We start from the raw sequence: 18,100 nt of genomic DNA, 5'->3' as shown, positions 1-18,100 counted from the left end.
CAATGGCGCACCCACGATCGGTGCGCCATTAGTAATCTTTTTTTTATATAGCAATGGCGCACCAGCCAGAGGTGCGCCATTAGTAATCTTTTTTTATATAGCAATAGCGCACCAGCCAGAGGTGTGCCATAAGTAATTTTTATTATTATTATTTTTTGTTGCATCTAATAATTTTTTAGAAAATGAATATGAATATGAAACAGTAATAATTTTTTATAAAAACAGTAATATTTTTTTAAAAATATCATCAAATTTGTTATTTGAAAATATTTATGAATATGAAAAAATATCATCAAATTTATTATTTGAAAATATCATCAAATTTGTTATTTGAAAATATAATCAAATTTGTTTTTTTTGCAATTTTAGTTGCATTCATTTGTGACGGTGGAGCGGGCCGGGGAGGGTGCGGGGGAGGGTGCGGTGGGTCGTCGGCGGCGGTGGAGCGGGCCGGGGAGGGTGCGGTGGGCCGTCGGCGGCAGTGGAGCAGGGGAGGGTGCGGTGGGTCGTCGGCGGCGGTGGAGCGGGAGAGGGTGCAGGGGGTCGGCGGCGGCCGGTGGAGCGGGGTAGAGGGTGCGGGGGGTGCTCGGCGGCGAGGGGGGCCGGATCTGGCGAGGTGGGATAGCGATCGAGATGGAGGGGGGTCGAGATCGAGTGTCCATGAAATTTAAAAATATTCATGAGTTCAAAAAGTGCCCATGAAATACAATCGAGAAATGAAGGCTACAATTTAAATACAATCGATCTTAGCTAGCTATCTGTTCACAATCTTCTTGCCCTTATTTTTCGTAAATGGAGTTCTTCTCTTGAACGGACGTCCTTTAGGTAGGGTGGTCCTGCTTCTTCTTGTGGTGTATGCTGATACTTCATCGTCGTTGTCATGTTCCATCTTCGGTTCGCCGTACTTGTCGAAGTCTTGCTCATTGGCGACTCCATCCATTCCGATGATCTTCCTTTTGCCTCTCCTCACGACAACACGACTGGGCTTTGACGGGTCGGTAATGAAGAAGCATTGGTCCACTTGGGAAGCCTGTACCCATGGCTCATTTTTCGCGGTGATGTTCGCGCCTGCGGTCTTGGATTTGGCTTCGGGTATAACCACGGTGGTGAAATACCGGTCTTCTTTTATGACGCTCTTGGCCCATCTGACACGGAACATCGGGACCTTCTCTCCAGCGTAGGTCAGCTCCCAGATCTCCTCGATCCTTCCGTAGTATTTGTCCTTGTCGTTACCGGTGTAGGATTCCATCGTTACCCCGGAGTTCTGATAACCATCGCTCTTCATGTCCTTGTCCTCGGTGTAGAATGTGTAGCCATTGATATCGTACGCCTCATACGTCATCAGGTTGTGCTCGGCGCCCTGTGACAAGGCGAATATGAGTTGTTCTTTCGCGGAAGAATCCTCATGTAAAGGGTATGACAGAAGCTTCTGCTTGAACCAACGCGTGAAACATGAGTTGTGCTCTTTGATTATATCTCCGTCCGTCCTCTGTTGGCCTCGTTCATTGTACGTCTTCTCAATAAAGGTTTTGTGCTCTACCACCCAAGGATCGACCACTTCTATGTGTTGTAGTGCGACTAGGTTTGCTCTTTCAAAGTCGGCGAGTCGACCATCGAAGTCGACATGCATTTCGCGGCGACCCTCACGGTGACCCATCCAGCGAGCCTGCCGAGGTGCCTGTTGACGGGCAGACCAACGGGGTTCTCGATGCCTAGATAATTCGTGCAGTAGGAGATGCACTCTTCAGTCAGAAAGCCCCTGGCTATGCTTCCCTCTGGACGTGACATGTTGCGAACGTATCCTTTGATGACACCATTCATCCTTTCGAACGGCATCATGCTGTGCAGGAATGTCGGCCCGAGTTGGATGATATCCTCCACGATATGGACCAGCAGATGCACCATAACGTCGAAACATGCGGGCGGGAAGTACATCTCAAGCTCGCATAGTATCACCACGATCTCTTCCTGTAGCCTTCTGAATTGCCTCACGCCAACCGACTTCCGAGAGATGATGTCGAAAAAGTTGCATAGGCCAAATAGCATTTCACGGATGTGCGCGTCCATGATCCCATGGATTGCAACTGGAAGTATCTGCGTCATCAGCACGTGACAGTCGTGAGACTTCATCCCGCTGAACTTCTGCTTCGCTGAGTCTAGGTATCTGCTTATCTTCCCCGCGTAACCGTAAGGAAGTTTTACTCCTACGAGGCAGGTGAAAAACTGATCGATCTCCTCCTGACTTAGAGTGAAGCACGCGGGAGGGAAGTCATTTCCGGTCTTCTTGGCCTTTTTGCCTTTGCGACGACTTTCCGTGTCCTGCTTCGCCTCATCATCATCATCATTAGCGTGAAGCTCCTCCCTGATGCCCATTGATTTCAAGTCTGCCCTTGCTTTCGGCCCATCTTTGGTCCTCTCTGGCATGTTGAGCAGGGTACCAAGCAGACTCTCGCACACGTTCTTCGTGATATGCATGACATCAAGGCTGTGAGGCACACGGTGGATCTTCCAGTACGGCAAGTCCCAGAAAACAGACCTCGTTTTCCATACCTTCAGCAGCGGCTCTGGCGCCTTTCGCTTCTTTCCCGGCTCTGGCGCCTTTTGCTTCTTTCCCGGTAGTGGGCAATCTTTCCAATTTTTCAACAGCTCGTCTATTTCCTCGCCGCTCCTCGTACGCGGGCGTCTTCGGGGTTCGGTTTCACCATCGAACAGATCCTTGCGTTTCCTCCACGGGTCATCGTCGCGAAGCCACCTTCGATGTCCCATGAACACGGTTTTTGAAGACCCGGGATCTCTATCTAGCTGGTGATACGTTGTGTCATCCATGCACCTAACGCATCCAGAAAATCCGTGGACCACCTGCCCCGCGAGATATCCGTAACCGAGATAGTCGTGCACCGTCGTGAGCAGTGCGGCTCTCATAGGGAAATATTCTTTCTCTGCGGCGTCCCACGTATTGGCTGGCGTTTTCCACAGCGTGTCTAGCTCCTTTTTCAGCAGCCCCAGATACAGATTGATGTCGTTCCCTGGTTGTTTCGGCCCTTCAATTAGCATACTCATGTGAATGTACTTCCTCTTCATGCACAACCAGGGGGGAAGGTTGTACATCCACACAAACACAGGCCAGGTGCTATGTGTGCTTCTCTGGATGCCAAACGGATTGACTCCATCATCGGTGCTCGCGCCCAGCACGATGTTCCTTGGATCCTTCCCAAATTCTCGGTGTTCGAAGTTCAACGCTTGCCACTGGCTCCCATCCTTAGGGTGACTCAGCATCTTGTCTTTTTTATTTATCTCCGGATCATTTCCGTCATCTTCTCGCTTCTTCTCCTCCCTATCCGCGTGCCCACGCAGGAGCTTTGCTACCTTAGGGTCCGCGAAATACCGCTGCAGACGAGGAGTGATCGGAAAGTACCACACCACTTTTCGAGGAGCTTTCTTCCTCTTCTTGTATCGAGTGACGCCGCACACCGGACATATGGTAGACTCCGCGTGCTCGTCCCGATAAATGATGCAATTGTTCATGCACACATGGTATTTCACGTGCGGTAAATCCAGAGGACACACGATTTTCTTCGCCTCCTCGAAACTGGTCGGGCACTTGTTCCCCTTGGGAAGACGTTCGTGCCAGAATGACATGTTCTCGTCGAAGCATGCGTCGGTCATTTTGTGTTTTACCTTCATCTCCAGAGCCATGAGCGTTACTTTCAGGCGGGTATCCTCGGGCCTGCATCCTTCATACAATGGAGTAACCGCGTCTATCTCCAGTTGATCCAGCTTGGCTTTCTCTCGGGCGGCAGCTCTTGCGTTATCCGTCTGCTTGAGAAGCAGCTCTTGAATATGAGGGTCCTGCACCCAGCCCATCGATGGTCCATCGTCGTCTGCTCCGCCAGCATCTTCATCTTCATGATCATGCCCTTCGTCTGCTCCGGCATCTTCCTCATCATCATGTCCGGCATCTTTTACATGATGACTGTGTACAGCATCACCGTCATGATCATGTCCTGGAGATTCTTCGTCTTCTCGCCCGCCCGAGCCGCGGTGGTTGTTTTGCTGCCCTTCCTCATTTCTTGCCCAGCCCCCATGGACGACTTCATAGTCAGCTTCATCACCTTGCCACCGATAGCCATCCATGAAACCACGCAAGAGCAGGTGGTCCCGCACCTGCCCGGAATCCGGGTCCGCAATAAGCTCTTCAGCTTGCATCTTCGACACGGACATCTTATCTCCGTCTCGTTCTTTTCAAGCATCTCGGCCTTCGCGGAGCTCAAAAACCTATTCACGATGCCTTCAGTCATCGTGCGGACCATGGTCGCCTGCGGGGTAGAGCAAAACGATATTTTAGAACCAAGAAAAAATTTGGCATGACTTTCCCTAAAAATAGGACCAAAAAGAATGCATAGTGCCAAAATTCTCGCCGAAACGGAAATGAATCAACATTCCGGCAAAATATTGGCAACTATCGCATTTCAAATACCGGTACCTGCAAATACAAACATATATGCAACACCACAAACATACATAGATCTAGCTAGGCCATAAAAAGTGCATGTGCATGTTGTTGGAGGGAGAACAACATAAAGATAGCTTCCCCTTACTTACCTATCAAAAAAAGGTAATTTAACCACTTAATTTGGATGAATTTATGGTGCAAATGAGGTGAGGAGGAGGAGGCAGCCGAGACAAGCTTGGAGGAGGAGGTGAAGAGAATGAAGTGGGGAAAGTGAGTGGGTAGTGTGGCTGTCCAAAATATCTAGCTCGTCCCAGGTTACTAATGGCGCACCACCAACAAATGCGCCATTAGTAACCCTGGTTACTAATGGTGCACCTGCTGGTGGTGCGCCATTAGTAGTTTTGCAAAAAAAAACACTAATGGCGCATCAGGGAACAGTGCGCCATTATTAGATTAAACTAGTAATGGCGCACTGACCCCTGGTGCGCCATTAGTAGTTTTGCAAAAAATAAAAAATAAAAAAAATATAGTAGTGGCGCATTATGAGGCTGGTGCGCCATTACTAGTTAGAACTAGTAATGACGCACTGTGCCCTAGTGCGCCATTAGTATATTTGGAAAAATAAAATAAAATAATTGTTACTAATGGCGCACCGTGTGCCTGTTGCGCCATTAGTGTCTTTCACACTAATGACGCACCAGCCCGTGGTGCGCCACTGCTAGTGCGCCATTAGTGGCCATTCCATCTATAGCCCTTTTCCTAGTAGTGTCATATAGATGTAAATATTTCAACAAGACATGGTATATAGTGAACCAAGTCTAGCTCAAGTGGTTAAGTTCTTTGTGGTGGAACCAGCCCACCAGGGTTCAGTCTTTCTGACAATGTTCTTTCAGTGGGAGCGGACGTTCTCCTCGAGTATGAATTCGCCTATGGTACTTATAAGAATAGTGTGTGCGTACATGCATTCATAGTTTATGAGCGTCCGCACGGACGACACCAATGCTGAGGTGGACATCAATAGAAGCTCGCCGATGGTGGAGTCGCATCGCGTCCCAGAGGAAGGACCATCGGTGTATCACGGAGGAAAGAACATATGAGTTGCACAGCGTGATGTGTCAGCGCGCGAACGCGAAGACCCAGGCCTTCGACGACTTGATTGCGGATAGAAACATGAGTTCGTTCTGCGGAGCAGCAACCCACGAGATGGTGCCAGGAGCACATGGACAACCGAGTTGATCAAGATCTTACGTTAGATTGATCCGACGGTTGAGTGGCACAAAACGCTGTGGAGGCTTGTAGGTAGGTGAGTCTTGATGTTTTTTTATTGTGCCCAACAAGGATGAATAGAGCATGTATTGCCGTCTTCAGTTTACCATCTCATGCACACCAAATAGAAGATCCTAGAACTCATGGTAGAGCATAAACAAAGGTCACACGTCAAGCAACATCATCAAATTGGGAGCCACATCAATAAAACGTGAGTTAGAGCATCTCCAAGTAGACTGGGCTAATTGACAACCCCCTGGTGCACATATGTCCGGACGTCTTGGCACACAACAGTGTCCCTCAACTTATCCCTAAATTTTCCGTACACATGCATATCATTCGTGAGGATGGTCCAGGGTCCCATAAAAGGGAGGAAAGAGAGGGAAAAAGAGAGATAAAGTGGTCCGGGTGGGCGGGTCCAACGTGGCGGATTGTCCAAACACGTCCAGATCCCCATTTCCTCCATCATATGGGCAAATGGGCTGGGTTTGGGGGGTCCAGTAGGAGAGGTGTTTTTCTATCTAAACGTGTCCGCAGTGTACCCGAACATATGGGGAGGATTTGGGGGCCTCGGCTTGAGATGCTCTTAAGGCCTTTAAAAGACAATGTGCCAGTAGCTGCACCTAGAGTTGGGCAAGCAAACCCAATGATGCCTCGTGATGGTCCCACTCTGAACTCCAAAACCATAGAGACTCCGAGTTAACGAACTTCATGCTTGTGGCCTTCCTATGCTTCTACTTTTGCTTGTGTGCTTTAAAAGCTTGAGAACTTGTGCTTGTGTTGTTGAGAACGTGTTATTGTTATGTATATTGTGGATGGTGATTTATGTCGAGTACACTTTACCAAGAGCAAAACTTCGCAAAGCTTGTGGAGTTTTAACTGGTTTTACCACGTTTTTTGGGCACTCGGCAATTATACAGATTCTAGTAGTGAGTAAAACTGTCAGTTGCTGCAGAAGGAGATTACTAAAATAGAAGCTGGTAAACTAAAACCTTGCTGAACTGGAGGACCGTTTCGGTTATTGCTTAAGTTCTTGAAGAGATATAGAGATTGCATAGTATTCTAACATTGTAGTGATGACGTTCATCACCTCACATTTATCAAACAAAAGTGAGAACTCCTTGTTGGTGACACCGCGATCAATTCTTCATGGCAAGCTAAGTTGCACGGATACGGCGATACGGATACAGACACCACGATACGTCAATTCTTCAAAAGCGCACATACGATGATACATTTGTATATGTATAATAAATACTAAAGTTATATAGAAAATGGTGATTATATGAAAATATGACAATTTAAGAACACTGACAAGGTGATAGAACACATGGAAAATGCACCATAAATATAATCCTGATTCTCTTGACCAGTTGAACTTCAATTTGAAGCTGCCGAAGAGTAGGATCAGCCACGTTTGGGCCGGGATGAGAAATAATGAGGCGAGAAAAAGGAGGGGGTTGTCGTGGACTCGTGGGTTTGGATATATAGGTTTCCTTGTGTCCACGGAGCACACGGATATCCCCAAAGTATCTTAATTAATAAATTTATTTGTATGAACAATAGAAAATTGGTTGATATGTTTCGAGTAGTACCTGAATGCATCCGAGTGTCCGAGTATCTGATATGTTGATACACCTGATATGGCAATTTCCAAAAGTATCTAGGTAACGGAAGATGCTATTCCGCGCGCGCGCTGGAACGATCGGTTTCGGACAGGAACTAAACTTTCCTTCCTTAGTCTAGCGAACAGAGGATACTAAACGCAGTTGTCAAAAAAAGGAACAGGAACTAAACGCCCCGGGCCCACTGTTGAATTGGGGGGGGGGGGGGGGGGGAATATGGAAGAGCACGGCTGGCCCCATCACCTGAAATCACGGGGCAGTGTTTTGATGGTGCGCGCACACTTGGTGGGGCCCCTGCCCTTTTAACAGCGCCCAGTAGATCGATCGTTGCAACGCGCGATCGCGAAAGAGTCGGTTGATATGTTTCGAGTAGTACCTGAATGCATCCGAGTGTCCGAGTATCTGATATGTTGATACACCTGATATGGCAATTTCCAAAAGTATCTAGGTAAAATAGACAACAAGGTTTGCCATAAAAAAAGGTTACACACCAAAAGGAACATCATCTGGTTGGGGGATAACCACATCAATGGAATGTGAGTTAAAGCCTTTCAAAGACACTGAGACCGGCTGCAATCAGAAAAGCGCCAAACCTTCATTGAGGCCGACACAACTAACAACAAAAGAACTCAAGTTTTTTTCCCTCACGTCGCCTCCCTCTAGGTGACGCCAGGGGGCCCCGAACCCTAGCGCCGCAGGCCTCCTCTCGCGCCTCCCTCTGCCGCCACTGCCGCTGGCGAGGGCCGCGGTGGCGGCGGGCCCGACGCCGAAGGCACCTGGGCGGGTGGATGCGGCGAGATCTCATCTGAGGCGGCAGGGGCGGCCCTTCTCGTGGGATCCGAAGGCAGCGACTGGGGCGGCGATCCCTTGCCGTGCGGCGGTGGCCGAAGCGCCATAAGCTGGCGGAGCGGCGGCCCTGAGATGGACGGCGGCGGTCGCAGTGCCCCATCCGACGAGGTGCCTGATCCGCGCGGAGATGGTGGCGGCGACGACTGCGGATCCAACGCCCCGATCGGATCCGCCGCAAGGTGGCCTTCCGCCGACCCGCGGTGCGTGGAGCGACCGGTGAGGAGATGTCGGATCTCCGTCGGTTTACGGACGGCAGCGTTCGTCTTGGTGGCGAGACTCCGCTCGGTTCCAGCCAACCGCGAAATTGGGACGACGTGGCTTTCGGTGAAAATCGCGCCCGACTGCGGTCATGGCGGACGATGGTGGCGTCTCAGACGTCGTTCCCTTCTCGAGGCATCGTCGTTGTAGGTCATGTCAACCTGATCGGAAGGTTCCGGGGGAAACCCTAGATCTGGGTCTACCGGATCGGAGGATGGCGACGTTTCGATGTCGTTCTCCCTCCTGGGGGCATCGTTTTGGAGCAAGTGTTGGCTGGACGGGACAAGAGGAGGAGCGGCGTTGTATCTGACACGTCGACAACGGCGGGTCTCAGTGGCATGGAGCAGCGGAGTCTCGCCGGTGGGCGGGTGATGATGGACGAGCGCAGGATGGTGGCGTTGTCTGGCGTCGTGGTGGCGTCGACGGTAGCTAGACCGGGCAAGGTACATGCAGCAATACAGCACTAAAGATGGATTGGTGGCTGGTGGCTGCGGTGGCCTCATACCCGGCAGGCGTCCTGGTTGAGGAGTGCACCGGACTGGTGGGTGCCCCATACCCGGCAGGCGTCCTGGTTGGGACCTCGGGTCTTAGATGTTGGGTTTGGCTGCGAGGTCTGTTTGGTATTAGGCCCAGATGTTGCCTAGATGGTGGCTTTAGTCTTACTTTTATATGACTTTATAAGGTCTTGTGTGAATAATTAATAAAGTGGTTGCATGCATCGTCCAGATACAGAGGCCGAAGGTCCTCCTCCATTTCTAAGAAAAAAAGGTTTTTTTTTCGAGAAGGACAAAAAAGTCAAGTAACCCAACCACCACATGAAATTCGAACCAATATCTTTGTTGTAGAAAGGAATATGAAGGAGGGGTGCTACATCTTCAGTAAGCAGCGAAGCTCTCTCACTGTCGAGTCTGACCTCATTGCGTCTGTGCCAGATCCATCGTCGCCGGATCCGGCGATCAATCTCGGATAGTTCTTTGCATCTTGTTGGAGTCAATGTTATTCTCCTCCTCATCTTGCATCACTGCTTGGGAGGCATTGTTATTTGCCGTCAGGGTCCAAGCAAGCTGATTCGATGGCATATCAGAAATTCAGAACCCACGCCGGCGGCAATATCCATGGATTTCTATTGTTTGCGTTTACGGTCAACATTGATCTCCACTCATTTTGGTCGGGGAAGAGTTCTTTTCATGCCCCCTCCGTAGGATCACATCCATGTTCCCTAGACGCGTGTCCCCTACCGCCATGCTTGTACGGGGAGGTGGCCTCGCCATGCATATCAGACCCTCCACGGCCACATCTAGCAGTGTTCTGAGCTTGTGAAGCCCTGATGTGTGAGTTCCCTGATGCGTTTTCATCGGAGTCAAAGCCCTTAGAAGAGGATGCCGCACACAGTTTCACCGCCCAATAGACAGAACACTCCAAGTGCAAGTCACAAAAACTAACATCACCCATATGGTTACCCGAAAGATTCGCGAGGTGTGTGCATGTCTCATTGAGCGAATCATAGACTTGTAGCATCGGACTTGCTTTGTCATTAACTAAGCAATAGCACATTAGCTTTGCACCATGATGTTGGAATTTGCTAGTGGGCTTTTGGCCCAAAGCCCAACTAAAATTCTGAAATTCTTTTGGCCCATTCATGCACACATGTGAGTGGAGTGAGTGAGGCTAAAGTTTAGTCCCAACTCATAAGTTGAGAGAGAGCTGCACCTTTTTATAAGGTGAGCTCTTCTACCACTTGTATGAGCATGAGAAGAGGAGACCTACACGCGTGCTCCTCCTCGCTCGCCATGCCTCGCCTCGCCACGCCACGACGCGCCGCGGGTTGCGGGATTGAGCCGAGCCGAGGACAGAGCTTCGTATGGTTTCTCACCACCGTTCCAGATCATTGCGCCGCCAAGCAAGACAGCAGGCCTCCGGAACCCCGCCTCTCGTGATCCTGTACGGGAGAGGGGCGATCAGGTTTTTGGGGAGCGCACTCGCGCGACTGCTGGCAGCGACGACTTCGCGAACGACGACTTCTTCCCCGACCTCGGCAACCTCATCCTCGACGACATGGGCGACAACGTCAACGCCGGCGGTGCTGCTCCCGCTGCACCGTATGTGATTCTATCCTTCCTGTTCGAGATCGTGGTAGAATTCATGTTTTCTAGTATGTGATCTGTTCATCTACTATGCTGTCATGATCTATTTCCTATTTATTCGGATTAAATCTCGTAGTAATTTGCTCATATTTTCCAACAATCCAAAAACCTGATCATAGGTAATTTACTCCGAGTGGTTTTGCTGCGCATCTGAAGCCGCCTGCCTTTAAGGGGGCGCAATATAAGAGGTGGCGCACGAGAGCAGTCTACTGGTTTCAGACCATGGGCTGCTATGACGCCACCAAGGGGAAGCCTGAGGGCGATCTTAATCCAGCACAACTGGAAGCTTTTGAGAAGATCGATACTCTCTTTAAAGGCGCTCTTCTGAGTGTTCTTGATGACTCCATTATGGATTCATATATGTCGTTTGACAACGGCAAGGACATGTGGGCTGCGCTCGAGGCCAAGTTTGGTGCCTCGGACGCCGGCAGCGAGTTGTACGTCATGGAGCAATTCTATGACTACAAGATGACTGATGAGCGCTCTGTTGTACAGCAGGCTCATGAGATACAGTCGCTCGCAAAAGAACTTGAGTACTTTAAGTGTGTGTTGCCGGACAAATTTGTTGCCAGAGGCATCATTGCCAAGCTTCCACCTTCGTGGAACAATTTTGCTACTTCCCTGAAACACAAGAGACAGGAGTTTTCCGTTGCGGATCTCATTGGTACTCTTGATGTTGAAGAGAAGGCGAGAGCAAAGGACACACGTGCTCGAGTTGCTGAGGGAGCTTCTAGTGCCCACATGGTACAGAAGAACTTCCCGCCCAACAAGTTCAAAAATAACAAGAACAAAACTCAGGGCAAAGGCAAGTTTGATACAAAGAACAAGCCGTCACATTCTACCAACTTCAAGAAGAATTCTCATAAGAAGGGGAAGGGACTTTGCCATGTCTGCGGTGATCCTAATCACTGGGCTCCGAAGTGTCCTAACCGCTTTGAGGAGCGCGAACATGAGAAGAGCGGCAAGTCCGCTAATGTTGTCATCGGTGATACTGATATGAAGGATTCTGGGTACGGTATTCTTCCTACCATCCTTTCAGTATTTCAATCTCCTGATTGGTTAATTGACACCGGTGCCAATGTACATGTTTGTGCTGATGCCTCCATGTTTTCCTCTTACCAGGTCACAGGGACTTCTCCCGTGCTGATGGGGAACGGGTCACATGCCATCGTTCGAGGTGTTGGTACGGTCGATCTGAAGTTTACTTCGGGGAAGACCGTGCGTCTGAAGAACGTTCATCATGTGCCGTCCATCAATAAAAATCTCGTTAGCGGTTCCCGTTTATGTCGAGATGGTTTTAAGTTGGTTTTGGAATCCAATAAAGTTGTAATTTCTAAGTGTGGACAATTTGTTGGAAAAGGCTATGAGTGCGGAGGCTTGTTCCGCCTATCCTTGTCAGATATTTGCACTAAAGTTATTAATAATGTTTGAAAAAATAATGAGTCTGATATTTGGCATTCACGACTTTGTCATATTAACTTTGGTTGCATGACGCGGCTAGCCAATATGAATTTAATTCCAAAAATCTCTACTGTCAAAGGCTCCAAGTGCCAAGTATGTGTGCAAGCTAAGCAACCTCGCAAGTCCCATAAGACTGCTGAGGCAAGAGACTTGGCGCCACTAGAGCTTATACATTCTGATCTTTGTGAGATGAATGGCGTGTTGACAAAAGGTGGAAAGAGATACTTCATGACGTTGATTGATGACTCCACTAGATATTGTTATGTGTATCTTCTGAAATCAAAGATGAGGCTTTAACTTTCTTCAAAAACTATAAAGCTGAGGCAGAGAACCAACTTGATCGAAAAATTAAACGGCTTAGGTTCGATCGTGGTGGAGAGTATTTTTCCAATGAATTTGATTTGTTTTGTGCGGAACATGGTATAATCCATGAGAGGACGCCTCCCTACTCACCTCAGTCAAATGGGGTAGTCGAAAGAAAGAACCGAACTCTAACTGATATGGTTAACACCATGTTAGACACATCGGGTCTTTCCAAGGAATGGTGGGGGGAGGCGCTAATGACTGTGTGTCATATCCTAAACCGAGTTCCCACAAAGCATAAGACCATGACTCCTTTTGAGGAATGGAAAAGGAAAAGATTGAACCTCTCTTACCTACATACTTGGGGTTGTTTGGCGAAAGTCAATATACCAATTCCCAAGAAGCGCAAGCTTGGACCGAAAACCGTGGATTGTGTTCTTCTGGGCTATGCTTTTCATAGCATTGGCTATAGATTTTGATAATAAAATCTGAGGTATCCGACATGCATGTTGGTACGATTATGGAGTCGAATGATGCAACTTTCTTTGAGGACATATTTCCTATGAAGGATATGTCGAGTTCATCAAATCAGGAGATACCTACTCCATCTAGTGAGGAACTCACTGTAATTCCTGAACCCACCATTGCGATGGAACACGTTGAGAATCCTGTTGAGGGTGACAATGAAACTCCTGTAAGGAGTAAGAGACAGAGGACTGCAAAGTCCTTTGGTGATGATTTCATTGTGTACCTTGTGTATGACACACCCAGGACTATTTCAGAAGCATATGCATCTCCTGATGCTGACTACTGAAAGGAAGCTGTTCGTAGCGAGATGGATTCCATCTTAGCTAACGGAACCTGGGAGATCACTGACCGTCCTTATGGGTGCAAACCTGTTGGATGTAAGTGGGTGTTCAAGAAGAAGCTTAGACCTGATGGTACGATTGAAAAGTACAAGGCACGGCTTGTGGCTAAGGGTTATACCCAGAAAGAAGGTGAAGACTTCTTTGATACTTACTCACCCGTGGCTAGACTGACCACAATTCGGGTGCTACTATCACTGGCTGCCTCACATGGTCTTCTTGTTCATCAAATGGACGTTAAGACGGCTTTCCTCAATGAAGAGTTGAAGGAGGAAATTTACATGGATCAGCTAGATGGTTTTGTTGTACCTGGTCAGGAAGGAAAGGTGTGCAAGTTATTAAAGTCTTTATATGGCCTTAAACAAGCTCCTAAGGAGTGGCATGAGAAGTTCGAAAAAACATTAACTGCTGTCGGCTTTGTAGTAAACGATGGTGACAAGTGTGTGTACTATCGCCATGGTGGGGGCGAAGGAGTTATTCTTTGTTTGTATGTCGACGACATACTAATCTTTGGAACCAAACTTGATTTGATCAAGGAGGTTAAGGATTTCTTATCTCGCTGTTTTGAGATGAAGGATCTAGGAGTAGCTGATGTTATCTTAAACATCAAGCTGTTGAGAGATGAGAATGGTGGGATCACACTGCTTCAGTCTCACTATGTGGAAAAGATCTTGAGTCGTTTTGGGTATAGCGACTGCACGCCTTCTCCAACTCCATATGATGCTAGTGTGTTGCTTCGAAAGAATCGACGGATTGCTAGAGATCAACTGAGATATTCTCAGATTATTGGCTCGCTTATGTATTTGGCGAGTGCCACGAGGCCTGACATCTCTTTTGCTGTGAGCAAGCTGAGTCGGTTTGTGTCAAAACCGGGAGATGATCATTGGCATGCGCTTGAGAGAGTTATGCGCTACTTGAAAGGCACTGCGAGCTATGGGATTCACTACACCGGGTATCCAAGGGTACTAGAGGGTTATAGTGACTCAAACTGGATATCTGATGCTGATGAGATTAAGGCCACAAGTGGTTATGTTTTTACACTTGGTGGTGGCGCTGTTTCCTGGAAGTCTTGCAAGCAGACCATCTTAACGAGGTCAACTATGAAAGCAGAACTCACAGCATTAGACACTGCCACTGTTGAAACAGAGTGGCTTCGTGAGCTCTTGATGGACTTACCTATGGTTGAAAAACCAATACCCCCTATCCTGATGAATTGTGATAATCAAACTGTGATCGTCAAGATAAACAGTTCTAAGGACAATATGAAGTCCTCAAAGCATGTGAAGAGGAGACTAAAATCTGTCAGAAAAGTGAGGAACTCCGGAGTTATTACGTTGGATTATATCCAAACGTCGAAAAACTTGACAGATCCCTTCACAAAGGGTCTATCACGTAACGTGATAGATAATGCATCGATGGAGATGGGCTTGAGACCCACCGCATGAGTTGTCCATAGTGGTAACCCACTCTATGTGATCGGAGATCCCGTGAAGTAGAAGTGGGAGACAAGCTGTTGGTCAGCTGAAAGGAGAGTATTCCTATTTTAATTGTCCCACTCCGTGAAGATGCAATACTCTCCTGATCTGCATGGCAGGTTGATATTTATCTTAATGTGTTCCAAGTGGCTTATTTGAGTAAGCAGAGATGTTGTCCTGCAGAGCATCTCCTGAGGAACACACCTATATGAATTCGACTGTTAACGTCGTAGTCTGTGAGAATTGGGTGTTCTCTAATAAATTCATGAAAGGCCCTGGAGTATGACGTATACGCTCCACCCGCGGGGAAGCTTGCGGCAGCCCAGTATCGGTCAAGAATTTGTGTGAAACTAGTCTCGCAGAAAACTTGTAGTTCAAGGCATAGTCCACTATTCAAGTTGTGATCTAGTGTAGCATAAAAATCTAAGTGGAAGTTCAACTTCATAGTCTTCACTAAGCACCGGTATATAAACAATGTTTTGGAACCAAATGTTGAAATGTGCCAATGAGACTTTGTGGAGGATTGTTGGAATTTGCTAGTGGGCTTTTGGCCCAAAGCCCAACTAAAATTCTGAAATTCTCTTGGCTCATTCATGCACACATGTGAGTGGAGTGAGTGAGGCTAAAGTTTAGTCTCACCCACTGTTTTAAATAGCCCGCTATAGCTCCGCTATAGCACGCTATAGCGTTTACAAAAGGTCTTACGCTAAGAGACTTTGGTCCAAACAAATGAGCAAACATTTTAAATAGCGCGCTATAGCTCCGCTATAGCACGCTATAGCATTTGGAAAAGGTCCGCCGCTAAGATGCTTAGCGCGCTATTTAAAACTATGGTCCCACCTCATAAGTTGAGAGAGAGCTACACCTCTTTATAAAGTGAGCTCTTCTACCACTTGTATGAGCATGAGAAGAGGAGACCTACACGCGCGCTCCTCTCCTCACTCGCCTCGCCTCGTCACGACGCGCCGCGGGTTGCGGGATTGAGCCGAGCCGAGGACAGAGCTATGCACGTTGTCTATTCTTTTGGATCGTGGCGACTCGGGCGTGGGGTTTACTCCCACGACCTACCCGGCCCGCACTATATAGTCAGGCAGACGTCTACCGCAGCCGCCGCTTCGTATGGTTTCTCACCACCGTTCCAGATCATTGCGCCGCCAAGCAAGTCTTCTCCATCCCTCCTTCCGGCATGCACCGGGAGAAGGGACAGCAGGCCACCGGAACCCCGCCTCTCGTGATCCTGTACGGGAGAGGGGCGGTCAGGTTTTTGGGGAGCGCACTCGCGCGACTACTGGCAGCGACGACTTCGCGAACGACGACTTCTTCCCCGACCTCGGCAACCTCATCCTCGACGACATGGGCGATAACGTCAACGCCGGCGGTGCTGCTCCCGCTACATCGTATGTGATTCTATCCTTCCTGTTCGAGATCGTGGTAGAATTCATGCTTCTAGTATGTGCCCTAGATGTAATCTGTTCATCTACTATGCTAGTTCGCATGATTAGTTTAATCTCTATTATTGCTGTCATGATCTATTTCCTATTTATTCGGATTAAATCTCGTAGTAATTTGCTCATATTTCCAACACGTGATGTATCACCCTGAAAGGGATCACTAGATCAATGGTTTGAGCCATCGGGATCACATACGCCTCGACCCAGGTGCCCTCGGCCAAATCAGACAGAAGCCATACGGTCGTGCAGGCAAGTATGGTCCCACTTCCCTCCGAGTGAACCATGCAAAGGGTGCCATTGAGCTCGACCATGCGGGTCTCCGAGTTGTGCTTTAGTAGCCTCACTGGGGCTTTGATGGACCTCTTCCATTGCTCGCTCTCGAGGTCGAGGCAGATGACATGGTCCTCCTCCACCTGGGGTACCGGCACCAACCCGTTAAGGATGCACATCACACCATCCAACGTGTAAAGGAAGTATATCACACCATCTATCGTGACCACAGAGTTCTGGCGATAGCCGACATGGTCTGCAATTGGGGGTGACTGCATCCGCCTCCAATCCTCCATCTTCTGGCGCCGTCTTCCAACGTGAGAACCTATCTTTTCTTTTCTTTTCTGAGGTAATTCCGACGTGAGAACATCGTAGAAAATATATTCAGGATGACTACATCGGCGTCCAATCCTCCATCTTCTATTGCTCATGCGGCGGACCACCTTGAGCTTGCCCGACGGGGCGGCGTAGCCGATACCAAAGGAAGTGTAGAACGCTCCGCCGTCGCCCATCTCCGTGGAGGTCATGAGCACTTTCCCGGTGGCCAGATCGATCACGTTCAGGACGCGGCCGTCGCGGGTGGCGCAGACGGGGCCGCCAGGGCCGGAGGTGATGGTCCAGAGGTCGCCCAAGCCCTTGATCACCCTCGCGACGCTGCCGTCCGTCTCCAGCAGCCGCAGGTCGCGGAGCTCTCCGCTGGCTACGCCATGGAAGGAATTGGCGACGATGAGGAGCTGCGGCTCAGTTCGGGCCTTGTGCGCCGCGACGAACGCGGGGTCGGAGATGAGTGAAGTCTAATTTAAACTTGACTTTGTAGAGCTTGTCCAAAACAAACCCTCACCTCAAAATCCCGAAAGGTTGTACCCTGTTTTTTCTAATCCCGATGTTTTTAACCTTGATGCCTTTCAAAGGGAGGATTTGGTGACGTGGCAGGGAAAGGCCTGGTTTGCTGACTAAATTGAGTTTGAGGACACGCATGCATGAATTGTTTTTCATTTGCATGGATCGATGGATGTGTGTAAATGCGGATGGTGACCCAGGCCGTTCGCTCGCTCGAGCGTCGCCGCCGTTGCCATCTCGAATCCAAGTGCAAGACAGCAGGTCGTGTCGTCAGGAACCGCATGGTGGTGCGCTGACCTTAGCCTGGCTGGTTCATGCTGCGGCAGAGGGTTCCAGAGATGTGGTGCATTGAGCTGGTTGTTGGTAGAGGCAAGGTGCAATGGGAGCATGAGACGAGGGACGAGCAAGGGTCCGAGCTCTTGCTCTCGCGCTCTGCCATCTTTGAACAGGGAAACGTCGTGCTTGAGGTTGAAAAGAAGGAGCTAACGGCGCCGCACATGGTCGCCAGAGGCACCAGACTCGACGTCGTCGGCGCCGCCGTGCGACCATGCTCACCGCTCGCGTGAAGACGTCTGCCATTCATGACGTTGGACGCCAACCACCTATGCAGCACCATGACAGTCGTCTTCTCCATGTGCAGGCTACAATACACCGCATGATTTTCCGGCAGGATCCCGCCCGGCGAGCTCGGCCGTCTCGAGCTGTCGCGCGTCTACCTGCAACCGCGTCGTGTCGTCACAACCTGCCTTCACCGGTCACCGGTGCATGGACGTCAGCTCCCCCATCCGTGAGCGCGCGAAGTGGCCACATCGCTGCATCGTCTTCTCCCGACGATGCCT

The 18,100-nt window shown here is 49.2% G+C and overlaps 1 pseudogene; it reads right to left on the bottom strand.

Annotated features, from left to right (window-relative positions):
- Window positions 1-9,636: 9,636 nt before the first annotated feature.
- Window positions 9,637-16,933, bottom strand: LOC109752332 (uncharacterized; annotated as a pseudogene).
- Window positions 16,934-18,100: the final 1,167 nt, after the last annotated feature.

Source organism: Aegilops tauschii, chromosome 6, assembly GCF_002575655.3.
Source record: "Aegilops tauschii subsp. strangulata cultivar AL8/78 chromosome 6, Aet v6.0, whole genome shotgun sequence".
NCBI classification, from domain to species: domain Eukaryota; kingdom Viridiplantae; phylum Streptophyta; class Magnoliopsida; order Poales; family Poaceae; genus Aegilops; species Aegilops tauschii.
The sequence above is the reverse complement of the archived record's forward strand: the minus strand, read 5'-3'. Positions and strand labels throughout refer to the sequence as shown.